At 38.0% G+C, this 14669-nt stretch overlaps 1 non-coding gene across 1 annotated transcript; it reads right to left on the bottom strand.

Moving 5' to 3' along the window:
* Positions 1 to 6234: 6234 nt before the first annotated feature.
* LOC112401033 (U6 spliceosomal RNA) lies at positions 6235 to 6337 on the bottom strand. Its single transcript, XR_003003506.1, has one exon. It is a non-coding gene; the product is annotated as a U6 spliceosomal RNA (small nuclear RNA).
* Positions 6338 to 14669: the final 8332 nt, after the last annotated feature.

The raw sequence follows: 14669 nt of genomic DNA, 5'->3' as shown, positions 1-14669 counted from the left end.
AAATTGTGCAAAAGTCTTGTTTTTATACTAGGAATTCAAAGAAAATAAATACCTGGTTTAGGTGGCTATATTTCTAGATGCTAAATTTGCTCATTCTTCCTACTCTGTATTTGCCCATTTCCACCTGTTACCTTTGACGTGACATTTGGAAATGGTGTAGGAAAGGGAATTAACTCAGAAGTCAGTAAAGTAAGCCTGCGACACATGCATTTATTATATGATGCAGGTGTTTTGCTGTGCTCTTTTAACATCTTTATTTTCTATAATGAGATTTTACATTTGCACATGTAACACAATCGTGAAAGTTCCAGTTTTGGAATTTGTGTGTGTGTGTGCGTGCACGTGCGCGCATTCATGTGCACGCTTGTGTGTGTGTGTGTGTTGGGAGGAAGCGTGTTTGCTTCAGTACTTCCTCAACTCATGACTGAAACCCTTGTTCTAATTCAGAGAAGAAATAAAGAGCTCTTCAAAATCATCATACTGAATACTTTGTTCATCTTCTCTGTGGAAACTGGTCCAGGAAGCAAAGTAAAACTAGGAGACTGTCCAAAACAGAGTTACTTAGCTTAACTTAATGTATTGATATTTGCCCACTGCCTTCTATGATTTTAACCTTTCTAGACATCTGTCTGGGGATGGTTTTTTCTTAGGGCTCACCAGAGACTCCACTGAAATCGTTTACTAGATGCCAAAGTTTCCCCCCCGCTTGCCCAACAGTCCCCACTGTGCTTAACTGGCTACTGACCTGGGAGCTGTCATGTTTGGAAAATACCATGATGCCACGAGTTAATTTCATACCTGTCTCTTTGCATGAGATCCCAGGGGGCCTTTCTGTGTGTCACAGTACTGCAAGACATTCTCTAGTTGCTTTCAAAGCGATGACCCATGGTCAAGAGATCTTGTCGCAACATATGGCAGCACCTGTCACCAGGTTTCGTGACTGGCATAAAATTAACCTGTTTTCCCCTTTGATTTGCTGCTTTTTTTTTTTTTTTTTTTTTTTACAGTATCTATAAAAAGGCAGGGTAGAAATTGTATTTGAAAGCAGTTTTCTGTCACTTCAAGAAGCATAATGATAGATTTGGGATATTGGACCTAAGGAAGAGACTGTTTCCTTGCAGAGGTACACACAGAGTTACTCAATAAAAGTGGTATTTTATGATGTTATGAATGGCAGTCTGCAAATCTCAGACAGGAAGTAATGTTTTAGTATCTGAACTCTATCAAGGATAGGAACAAAGCAAGAAATGGCATTATTTTGAGTCTTGTTGTGGAAGAAAAAAACAGGAAGCTTGGACTTGCCCTTGGCTTTTAAATGGTTTCAATCAAGTTGGGATTGCTCTGATTTCTCTGTATTTCTCATGCCCAGATCTTAGTATTTTTATGGGAACATGAATAAAATGCACCTATAGAATAACAACGTCCAGAATTATGACAGGTATCTGAGAAAAATAGATGAATGATGTTTAGCCTTTAGGTACTTGGGAATTTTTCAGTTACTTTTAAGGATAAGGACAGAGAAGAAAATAGCCAACCACTTAACTTGGCTTTCCACTTTAGTGAAATAGTGAAAAAATTTTGGTCTAACAGTTTCCTAGTGAAGGAGATACGTGGTTCCTTTTATCGCTGTACTATTTTTTTAATCTTATACATCTTTTTACATACCTTTAGCTTCTTAAAAGGTTTACTGTAATTAAGGGAGAGCTATTTTCTATAGCTGGTCTCTTCTCAATAAAGTTAAACACTTCTTAGATTCTGTGAGTTTTAATATTCAAATACAATAAATAACAAAGATGAATTTGTCTTCTTTTTCCTTTTTTTCTCCAGTCTGGACTGGTTGCTCTAAATTCTGGAGTGATCAATTTTTCCTGGCATTTCTTAAATGATCTTTATTATTCAGTGAATTCCCTTCAAAAGTATAAACGTTAGTCCTTGTATGGTTTTGGAAATTGATGGCTGCTGTTCTCAAAGGATGGTAGACGGGGATGATTGAAGGAGTAGAGCAAAGAGCTGAGTTAAAACAATAGAGAAAGAGGAAGATAGTACTAGAGACAAAGGGAGAAGAGGGCAGCAGTTGTGAAACAACCTGAAGTAGGGACTGGGGATTTAAAGGCTGCTTAGACTTGATTAATAGATCCTGTAAAAATGAAATGCTGAGCCAAGGGAAAAAATTGCACTTGCGAAGTCCCTTGAAAATGTGTTAATGCCCTTTTTTTTCCTACTGAGTATAAAACCACTGCATAAAAATATAGTCCTTTATTTCACATTGTCCAGTGTTTTTTCTAAACTGCTGACTATGCTTATGTTTGGATAAAATCAGATTTCCACTAGACAAAAAGAAAACAGAAATAAATAAAAAGAGGTCTATACTGGTGCTCTATGGGTCTATGGAATATTTTGCTAAGTCAGAATTAAGATAAAATTTTAAAATAGATTTTAAAATGTTATTGATAGACTAAGACTTAATTTCAGCAACAGTGATGACAATTTGTACTTAAAAGAATGGGAGATTTTGCAGGGGGTTTTCAAGAGACTGTTGTGTTGATGTGGATGGTATATAAACCTTTTTCTAGCAAAATTTGTCAAGAAAATTGAAACTCAGTCTTGTTAAAAAAAAGAAAATAATTTTCTTCTTAAAAGAAGAAAATAATCTGTGGCAAATCATTTTATCATTAATGGCAAACTGAAGGACCTACAAAATAAGCTAGATAAGAATTAAAATGATGAAATATTTTCATTACTGGTAAAGCTGGTTCAGAACTCCTTCTGGTATATTTACTACATGCGAGCAGGATCTGAGAAAGAGCCTGAATCTGTCTAAAGGCAAGCATTGAAGAATGGCACAAGAGTCGAGAGTCAGGGGTGATGGAAACTGTCACCTCGACTATAATCAATCAATAAATGACTTTTCCTATGAGGGATCAGTGAAGGGTAAAGAGTTCAACTACAAGAACTTTGGTGTGTTGGTTAGATGGGTAGTTTAATACATACTCTTCTCTCATGGGTTATAGATGGCAATCTTTTTCCTCCCTGGTTTTAGGAGTTAACTAATAGTAAGTGGCCATCCTCCCTGTCACTCATACACACCCACATACAAACGTGTGCACACACATACGGATGTATATACACACATACACACACAATATATAAAACTCTTGGCTAGAGAATTTTCCAATTAAGAATATCACATTCTCTAACCTAGTGGTTCTCATCTGGAGCGATTTTGCCCCTCAGGGAGTATCTGACAATGTCTGGAGAGATTGTTGATTGTCACAACTTGGGAAAGGAAAGGGTGCTACTGGTCTCTCATGGGTAGAGGTCAGTGATGCTCCTACACGTTCTACAACGCGCAGGGTATCTCTCCAAAACAAAGAATTATCTAGTCCAAAATTTCAGTAGTGTTCAGGTTGTAAAACCTTAACCGTTTTGAGTATCTTAGTCTCCTTAGCAATTGTTCAGTGTTGCACTTATTCCTTTTTAGACTTCCACTCCCCAAGAAATTGCCAAAGAGCCTGGGAATTTACATGGCTCCATGGGTGCCTAGAAAGGGGCTCATAGCCAAGTGATCAGGCCCGTGCTGTCTTCTGATTCCTTTCTTGCTCTCACCATCATGCCCTGCGGTTAGCATGTAATGTCTAAGTCACCCAGTCATGACCAGCACCCCAGGCTGTTGTAAATTATGAGGCTGGCAAAATTGTGATTCTGCTGGTTCTTTTGCACTACCAGGGCCCAGAAATCCTCTGGTTTTGATTCTCCACCTCAAGTTTTGTTAAGTGGTGTGTTGGAGGACAGGGGGAACAAAAAGTGCCCACCAAACTGAACATGCACCATGAGACTGAAAAATGAGGGAGGGTAATTTACTCACAGGGTGGGATTGGGCAGACACAGATCTGGAAGCATTTGCAGCTGCGTTCCACACTGCCAGTGGGCCATTGGGATAATGTTATAGTTAACCTAGGGTATAGGGATAGGTGCTTGGAAACAGGACGTGAATTCGTAAGTCAGGATTTATGAATGGGTAACTATCAGTAGTTTTGTGGCTGGGGGGAATAGTCAGTACAAGTTGTCATCATTGTTTGGGGACTAACGGGACTAACAGAGCGTAGAGGCCATCTGGTCCTAATGATTATTAAATGGTACCTATTAACTACAAAGCCCTTTGTAACAGAAGTGATCTACTGCCCAGTACAGTCCTGGGTAGGGTCAGAGGAAGCACAGGAGAAAATGTAAGAGCCCAAGATGACTTCAGTTGTGCTAACAGCCATACGTGGTGCTAGGCCCCTCTGAGTCTTAGCCATATCATCTGTCCAACTCATCACTGGAGCCTGCAATGGTTAATTTTATGTGTCAAATTGGCTAAGCCACAGTGCCCAGATATTTGGTCGCACATTATTCTAGGTGTTTCTGTGAAGGTATTTTTTTGGATGAGATTAACATTTAAATTGGTGAACATTAAGTAAAGCAGATTGACCTCTGTGATGTGGGTGGGCCTCGTGCAATCAGTTGACAGCTTTTATAGAACAGAGTCTGACCTTGCCTGATGGCAAGAAGGAAGTCTGCCAGCAGACGGCCTGTGGGCTCAAACTGCAACTCATTCCTGAGTCTCCAGCCTCTTAGCTTACTCTGCACAAATGGGGTTTAAGAAGCCCCACTATTGTGTGAGCCAGTTTCTCAAAATAAATCTCTGTATGTCTGTATCTACATCTATATGCATATATACATATCCTGTTGGTTCTGTTTCTCTGGAGAACTCATACTAATACAGGTTTCCTCTATCCTGGTATAGTGTCTCTGTGGTTTTCTATTCAGCTCTTCCTGTGTCCTTCCACAAAAGCCCATGGAAACTTCTGGATCTTCAATTTCCTTATTGATCTTCTGCCTAGTTATTTTATCCATTATTGAAAGTGAAGTATTGAAATTTCCAACTATTATTGTTGAATTGTCTATTTCTCCCTTTGTATTTCTGGTGTATCCGTGGGGAGGAAGGCGATCTCCGCGTCTTACTCTTCCGCCATCTTCAAGGTCCCCCCTTCTGTCCATTTTTAATCTTGTGTATTTGGACTCTGTTTTAAGGTACACTTAGTTTATAATTGTTATATCTTCTGACGGGTTGACGTACTAGCATTATAAAGAATGTCCCTCTTTGTCTTTAGTAACAATGTTTTTCTTAAAGTCTGTTTTGTCTCATGGTAGCATAGCCACCCAAGATCTGTTTCGGTTACTTTTTCTTCCTTTTACTTTCAGCCTATAAACATTTTTGAATCAGAAGTTTTTCACTTCTGAACAGCATCTGGCTGGAAAATTTTCTTTAAGCTCTGCTTTCAAATTAGTGTTGAATCCATTTACATTTAATGTAATTATTGATACAGTAGAATTGACATCTAGCATTTTGCTATCTTTTCTGTCAATTTTTTTGTTTTTCTACTCCTCCCTTAGTACCTCCTTTTGTGTTAAATAATTGCTAGTGTATCATTTTACTTCCCTTGTTACTTCTTTTTCTGTATTTAAAATTTTATTTTCTTAATGGTTGCCCTGAGGATTACAATTAGTCTGACCTAAAACAATGTATCAGATTAATACTAAATAATAGTATACAGAACCTTTGCCCCAGTATATTCCTGTTACCTCCTCTCTGCTTTGTGCTGTTATTGTCGTACAGATCACATCTTTATACAATGTAAGCTCATCAATACAGTTTTATAATTATTGCTTCATGTCATTATCTTTTAATCAGGAGGAAAAAAGAGCTATAACAAATACATATAGGGTTTCCCTGGTGGTGCAGTGGTTGAGAGTCTACCTGCCGATGCAGGGGACACGGGTTCGTGCCCCGGTCCGGGAAGATACCACGTGCCACAGAGCGGCTGGGCCCGTGAGCCATGGCCACTGAGCCTGCGAGTCCGGAGCCTGTGCTCCACAACGGGAGAAGCCACAACAGTGAGAGGCCCGCGTACCACAAAAAAAAAAAAACAAACACATACATATACAGTGTCATATATTTTCCTTTACTGGTGCTTTTTATTCCCCTGTGTAAATCCAACTTAACATCTAGTGCCCTTTCATTTCAGCTTGAAGGAGTCACATTAATATTTCTTGTGGGGCAGATATGGTAGCATCAAGTTAAGTTTTTGTTGACCTGGGAATGTCTTAATTTCTCCTTAATTTTGAAGAATTGTCTTGAGGGACTTAGAATTTTTGGTTGATCATTAGCACTTTGAATATGTCATCCCACTGATAAATGTGGAAGACCTCGTAAATTTACATGTCATCCTTAAAAAGGGGCCATGGTAATCTTCTCTGTATCATTTCAGTTTTAATATATGAGCTTCCAAAGCATACACTATGGGTCCCTCCATACTGTAGTGGAAATGAGGAAGGCTTGGAGGAAGCTACCTCTACTCCCTTTTTATAAATCCTGCCTTTGCTACTCATAACCTGATTTATGGGCCATGCTATGTAAAATGTAGGGCCTCCAAGGAAATAAAATTTTTCTTTTCTATCCAGTGATCTAAGTATAATCCCCTCTATTGGAGCATCTGTTTTTGAAAAGCCTCTGCTCAAAGTCTTTGCCTAGATTCCAGTTTGCTACCGAATCATATGCAGAAGCATTCCATCTACATAGTTAATACATTTCTCACTTGTCACAGTGATGCTCGTTTTTGGGAAAGAGACACATGCCTTTCATTTGAAGAAGACGTTATATTTACTTCATGGGGCACCTAACTAAAAACTGGTGATCGGTTCTCACTTACGGCCAATCTGTTCACAAATATCATTAGCAGTAATGTCAAAATGACCATACAGTCTCTCCCCAAACTCATGTGCATCTTTTTATGCAGTCCAATATTTTATTGTTAAAAAGAACATGTTCTGTGGAGATACAGTAAGATGATAGCAAGACTATAAATGTCCTGCAATTAGCAATCACTAATATGGTTTATTTTAGTCCAACATGGAGTGTTGTGACTGCTGTAGTTTGGTTTATATATGCATATATCTATCTATGAAGTACCCATTCATCCAGCCATATATCCCTCTATCTCTCCATCTAGCAAGTCAACTATCTGTTAGTCAATCTGTTTGTAATCCATCTACAACATGTCTTTTTTTCTTCACAGAAATTCAATTTGATACTAGCATATGGTAGTTGCCTAATAAATATGTGTTAAGTTAAATACTTATGAGGAATAGAGACTAGTATAAAGCATTAGTATTCTTAAAATTTGGGGCTGGGTACTTCTATTTTGTAGGGTGCTATCTTACACAGCGTTGAATGCTTAGCATCAGCATCCCTGGCCCCCCAGTAGATGCCAGTATTACCCTGCCAGTTGTGATAAGTAAAAACATCTTTAGATATTGTGAAATGTCCTTCCCCTCTGCACTCAGTTGAGAACCACTGGTATAAAAGGCATTTTTTCTTCTTTCATCATAATATACAAGTTTTTAAAAATCAGTATTAAATGATGCCTAAAGATGGGGTATTTATTGGATGAATGAATGTATTTACATATGTGTTTCTCAGGTTTCCATTCTCACACATTGATTCATCCACTCACATAACATTCAACAAGCATCTCCGTGGCATGTGGGATCTTCCCGGACCGGGGCACGAACCTGTGTCTCCTGCATCGGCAGGCAGACTCTCAACTACTGCACCACCAGGGAAGCCCTATTGTATACTTCTTATGTGCCAAGTACTTTGCTAGGTAGTGGGAATGATTTGTGAAATATAAGTCTCTGTTCTTACGCTGTTTACTGGCCTTGGTTAGAACCAGGGGGGAAAAAAAGAACAAATGCCAAAACAAAAGTTATCGCTGATAAGTATCCTGTTAATAATCAAGCAGGAGGTTGTGAGGGGATGACGGGTACCATTAGGTTAGTGAACTAAGAAGGACTGTCTGAGGTGACATTTAACGTGAGCCCTGAGTAGTACGAGGACAGCAAAGCAAGGATGTGAATGAATTATTCAGCCATGTTGACGTATGTCTTATTCACACAAGGTTTATGTTAGGAGTGTAAAGAGGTGATCGTTTGCTGGCATACTGACTTATCTGTACATGTGAACAACACTGGAATATTTGTATGGAAATTTTTAGAAACTGTGCCAAACGAATTGAAGTCTGGCTCATTTTTAAATGACGGTGTATAGTCCTACCAATGTAGAGATATTCACTCTCATAACAATGCCATGAATACTGGACCATTAAAAACACATGTGAGATATGCAGACTTTAAAACATCGTGTGACCAGAGCTGGAAATTATTCAGAGAACATGACAAATATGATTTCTACCTTCCTGACATTGTATATCACTGGGGAGATGGGGGTGACCAGAGAAAATTGCTAAAAGAAAATCCTGGGGCTTCCCTGGTGGCACAGTGGTTGAGAATCCGCCTGCCGATGCAGGGGATGCGGGTTCTTGCCCCGGTCCGGGAAGATCCCACGTGCCACGAAGTGGCTGGGCCCGTGAGCCATGGCCGCTGAGCCTGCGCGTCCGGAGCCTGTGCTCCGCAGCAGGAGAGGCCACGGCAGTGAGAGGCCCGCGTACCGCAAAAAAAAAAAAAAAATCCTGGCCTGATAGATTTAAAAGAAAGCAGGGAAATGATGTTTATCTTGAGAATGACTTTTCTAACTTCGTTAGACCCCAAATCATTAATCAGACATTCCTAATTTTTCTTTAAATTCAAATTGGACTGAAATACCCATTTTAAGGTAGGCATAACTGAATAAGGTGGCCGTATTTTAGATAATTATATATCGTTGTGGTAATGGAAAACTATGAACTTATGAGTATGTGGATTTATTTATAATTCCATTAGTGTAGATAATGAAATTAAGTATAAAATATCACAGAATCTATTAGGTCATTCTTTGACCAATCACAATAAGATAGTCTGAACACTGGTTGTATTTCCTTTTTGAAGAGAAATCCTAGATAAATCTTTTGGGGTGTGCTTTCCTTTTGCAAGCTGGTTTATCTATTGGAAGTAAAAGACTGTTAGCAAGCATGATTGAAATATTAATTAGAATAATGACTTCACTATCACATCTTCATCTTTTATGCTACACACTGGATCAAGTCAAAACTGGATCAAGCTGCCATTCAGGCATCTTGATGAAATGTGGAATTCTACAAAACAAAAATACAGACTACAAGGTAAGACAATTCTTATCTGAGGACGGTATCGTTACAGCTGTTTGATTCGGGCATTTCAGTGAAATCTGAAGTCCCTCCCACTGTTCTCTCTACAAGTATCACTGGCATGTAAAAGTTGTGTCGCCAGAGAAGCCACAGTCTATTTTTATACTGCAATTAAGTAATTGAGTGCAAAATTCAGTACAGTCAGTGGGAACATGATTGGATGAATAAAGTAAGCCAGAGAAGATAATCATTTCAATTCTTTCCTTAATTTTGCTTTCTAGCATAGTAGTTAAAAATCACAGTCTGACAGGTCCAACTGTGCTTCGGAGTACAAACCTGACTCCTCCACAGCTGTGTAACTGCCGACAAATTATTTAGACTCTATCTTAGTTTACTCAACTGCAAAACAGAGTTTATAACACTTGCCTTCTTGACTTGTGAGGATTAAATGAAGTACTATACATAGCATGCATATAACATAGCCAAGGCTTGATAAATAATAGCTTTATTATGAGCAGTTTATATCCTCTGGAAGTGACTTAACAACAGAAACTGTGGGACTTTTCTTTTCTTGGTTTTGTGGTCTTTATTGATTATGAACCTATGTGACTCTGCATTGATGCTTGAGGTAGAAAGAAAAATGGTTGTAGTGAGAGGGGGCAGTGTTTCCAGACTTGTGATGAGACTTTATATAGTTTTGCTCATTATGTGTCTCTCTGGCAGTTTTTTTTTTTCTCCTCGCCATTTTCATAATTGAATATAATTATAATAATGAGCACCGTGTGAACAAAATTCACAATGAACATAGTTCATAAATTTCATTACCCCCATTTTCACAATTCTGGTTCCAACATAAATATCCCAAGGGAGACCTCCTTTAAGCCCCCTAAGATGTCCTTGCCTACCCTATTCTCAGTTACGTCACCCAGTTTGTCTCTTGCATGGCGCTTACCATGACCATTATATTCATTTGTATTTCTCTTTGCCATCATTAAAATATAAATTCTACTAAGTCAGTGATGAAGTCTGTCTTGTCTTTCACTGTGTCTCTGAATGCTAGCTCTGTGCCTGGCACTCATAGACACTCAATATGTATTAGATGCTGGAGATCTTTCCTTTTCCGTTCAAACCGTAATTGCCACTCGGTAGACTTATATCTTGGGTTGTTTTGTCACCATCTCTTGTATAAACTTGAACTGAGACATTAAAGACATGCGGCTTTGTAGTTATTTGTTGCTATAAAACTGTGCTTTGGGGAAGATGAGGGAGACATCTCTTTGTAATCTTAGAATCTATCCTAAAGTTTCTTCTGTAGAGGTTATAAATGCCACTCTCTGCTCTGATATAATTAATCCTTCAGGTTATATATTCAATACATGGAACTAACTGGATTTCTAAGAAACTGTTTAATTTACTTACAGCATCCTTTTTATTGTGATGTGCCTACTAAAAGAATTATTTTTGTTCTTGAAGAACATACGTATTATTTTACTGGTAACCTTTAGCTAGCTAGCTTCATTTTACTTTGATTCTGATTGAATTATCTCCTCCTCAGAATACAGGACAGAACAAAGCTAAATTAATGTGACTAAGTGAATATACTTGGTACAATTAGTATGTTTTCCACCAGAAAGTTCATCACTACTTTAAGATTTAACCTTCATTTTCCATTAGAGGGTGTTGGTTAACCTAGTACCATATTAAATCATATTAAACTTAAATCATATTAAATTCTTGAAAATTTTAGGTGCCAAGCATACCCAATTTACATACACAATTTATATACAAACATACACAATTTATATACACACATTATCAGTTTACAATATAGCCATAAGGTAATTAGCAGTTGGTTACTGTTTGCTGCTAATGAGGTCAAGGTTACATATCTACTGTTCCTCTGAGTCTATTTTTTGGTCCAGTTCCATTGCCACAGATTTTACCCTGACCCCTGGACTGCTATTTCACAAATGCTGTTTGTCACCAGAGGGGGCCATGTCGGAGGATGTGATCAGTTCCCTGCCAACCCCCCGCCTCTACTGGTTAAGGCTCTCAGCATTTTCCTGACAAATGTGTGTGTGTGTGTGCACGCGTGTGTGTGCACGCGCGTTGGGGGGGTTCCATCTTTGCATTCTCTGTGTTCACAGGGGTGGACCTTAAAGTTTTTAAAAATCAACAGGACCATGAACACCATCTTTATATGGAGAAGACAGGTTATTAAAAAGAGCTGGGGATAAGCTTTATTGTGAAACTGAGAAGCATTTTAGAATACCTACCTATCAGAATACCTATTCCATTCTTTTGAATCCCTTTAATCAATAGCTCTTCCATTGGAACACAGATTAAATGACACTGAAGTGCAATCTAGGGGAAATGTGTGAACTGAAAGCCTAGAATTCAAGCAAAAAATATATATATATATTTACATATGTGTATATACATATAAGCATCATTTATTTTGCTTTAATTTCATGATCTTAAAAAATATTTTTTCACTTAAAAGGGAGTTGTGGAACAAATGTTTATGTAATACTTGGGCGATTAAAAATTCACTGCTGTAAAGTTCATTTCTTTTTACCTTAAACACATGGAAACGATACAATTAATATTGTGAAGGAAATTATGGACAATAGGTTACTTAATCCTTGGATTTTTGGTTTAATCTTGTATTATGGATTAAGATTTTTCTCAAACTAATTCAAAAATATGAGAGATGCTATAAAATATAATTAAAAACAATAACATTTACAGCTGATTCTCATTATTTAGGGTAGTTAGATTCTCTAAAGTTGCCACAAATACTGATGGAATACCGAACCATTGTTCCTAAGGGGAAACACAGGGTTAGGTTTCTTAGAGCTTTTGATCACATTTTCTATAACCGATCAATACATAGCCTTGTTGTATGTATGTTTTTGTTTTAAGACGCTTCGTTATATATATATTGTTTATCCATTAACATTGATCTCAGGGCCAATAGCACTGTAACTCATTCCTGAATGAAACTTACCTAATACATGTGTTTTTGCTGCAAACTCGTCACAGCCTTTTTGAACTTAGGAACGGTAAACAGCACTTGAGCACCACACTTTTAAATAGTGAGCCATTTTATATAGTGAAATCACCAACAAAAAGCATTAAAACGAGGGAATTCCCTGGTGGTCCAGTGGTTAGGACTCCGTGCCTTCACTGTCAAGGGCATGGGTTCAGTCCCTGGTCAGGGAACTAAGATCCTGCAAGCAAGCTGCGTGGTGTGGCCAAAAAAGAAAAAAAGGCCTAAAAACAAGAAAAACTAAATAGACCGTGAGAAGGACACTTCTTTACAGTATGAGAACTGCAACAAAAAGGCAGAGCTACCTCCTTGTTCAAGGCAGCTGGAAACACTTGTATCAAGCAACTCAAAAATTTTTGATGCTTTGTACATATTTGTGAATGACCACAAAAGTACTGTATTGATTTGGGGGCTACAGATAAATTTTAGTAGCTAGGTTAATTTGCAAATATAGAATCTGCGAATAATGAGGGCCATCTGCATATGCTTCTTAGGTTAGAAAAGAGAAAACTAGCTCCCCTTAGTCACTTAATGAGCCCATGGAAGACTTTGGTTTAGTATTGCCTTCCATCTCTTGGTTCCTTATTTGCTTAATTGAGGGGCAGATTCTAATTAGCCATCCCTGACTAATACAATTTAGGAAGGAGCCATGTCTTCACCCCTTTCTCCTTCCCAACCCGTGGCCTTATTCTGGGAGCATAGCAGGCATTCAATTAATGCTTAAAGGACTGCATGAACCCCTTCCCTCATTGTAAGAGGAACTTTGTGGAACTGATGTTAACATCAAATGCCAATAAGGTGAGTGTAGCTGTAACCACATGCAAAAATGTTAGCTATGGTGACAATTATAACGATTTTTAATAACATGGTAATTAGCATCTTGATGAATTTATAAGTGATACACAGTTTAACACATTAATATAGGACATTTTTGTGATAAAATAGAGATTGCCTGTTTAATATGTATGTTTAAATATAATAATTAACTAGTAGCTCCCTTAATGCAAGGGCAGGAGGAAAGATTGGTTAACAAAAGGTTAATTTTGCAGTTCATAAAGAGGAAGGACTTTCAAATCTTTTGTCCTCTGAAAACACAAATGTAAATTTATAATAGTATCATACATATCAGCCTAACTCTGTTTCACTATTTTTATAAATATATTCTACCTGCATCTTTTTATTATTGAGGTTCCTTGCAAAACAAGTTGAATAAATAAACTATATAATTTTCTTCGTGTTGAATTTGGTTGAATTAAATATTCCAGCAGTGGAAAGATGGCCTAATCACTCTGGCCATCCCCTTGGCTTTCTTATAACAGTGTTTAAGGCCGCTGATAAAAACTTACAAAATAAGTAATTGGTTTACTTAAGCAGTCAAGTATGAAGTTTTTTAGAATATTGATATTTTCAATTAACCATTCTTCAAATTAGAGACTTTTTTTTTTTTTTGCTGTACGCGGGCCTCTCACTGTTGTGGCCTCTCCCGTTGTGGAGCACAGGCTCCGGATGCGCAGGCTCAGGGGCCATGGCTCACAGACCCAGCCGCTCCGCGGCATGTGGGATCTTCCTGGACCGGGGCACGAACCCGTGTCCCCTGCATCGGCAGGCGGACTCTGAACCACTGTGCCACCAGGGAAGCCCCAAATTAGAGACTTTTAAAGGACACCTTTTGATTCTTTTTTGAAATGATGACTGGCTGCCTTTGAAGTGTTAGACCTATGCCTTTTCAAAATGATTGTCAGCAAACATAATGAGCCTTGGATCAGTCCAGTAGCTTAGGTAACATATGTTTGCGGAAGGATTCTTAACATCCTGCTGACTGTGCTGGTCCTGTAGAGCCTCACAGCAGAGAAATTCTCTTGCAGTTCAGCTTATGAAACCTTTGCATGTTTGGAAATACTCCTGAGGCAGGATTTATACTTAACCTTTGAATCCACGTTCTTATTTTGATAGCAGTGTTAAACAGGAGAAAGAAAGGCTCACAATGATTCATCTTGCATTTTTCATAAATGTTAAAACTATTATTTGTGTGTCACTCTTTATTGCATTTTCTGCTATGTACAAGCTCTGGAAATGATAAAGGTGTTTCTTACGAATTCACAATCCAGCAATGCTGACTCCATACGTTAAGTCCTATAAACTTATCTAAATGACAGACGCACCATTTTCATCAAAGATGCTTTAAGTCAGGACTGTAAAAGCTTGTGTTGTTACTGCAAACAGGGAAAATGTTGCTTGAATGAGTCCTAATCCTTTGTGATATGTGCACATATCTAATGACAAAGTTTTGCTTGCCTCTACCGTATACTTATTTATTGCTATTTTACTTACGGAAATAAAGAGTCATCTTTTTAAGTCATTCATTCAGTACATCCTTTTAAAGTAATTCTTTTCTAAGTATAAAATTTTTATATTAGAAACGTTGTCTACAGCACTAGAGTAGAAATTAATACAGCCAACATAATTAGTAAGTT

Source organism: Neophocaena asiaeorientalis, unplaced genomic scaffold, assembly GCF_003031525.2.
Source record: "Neophocaena asiaeorientalis asiaeorientalis breed wild unplaced genomic scaffold, Neophocaena_asiaeorientalis_V1.1 scaffold130, whole genome shotgun sequence".
NCBI classification, from domain to species: domain Eukaryota; kingdom Metazoa; phylum Chordata; class Mammalia; order Artiodactyla; family Phocoenidae; genus Neophocaena; species Neophocaena asiaeorientalis.
This window is presented reverse-complemented; position numbering and strand designations above follow the sequence as displayed.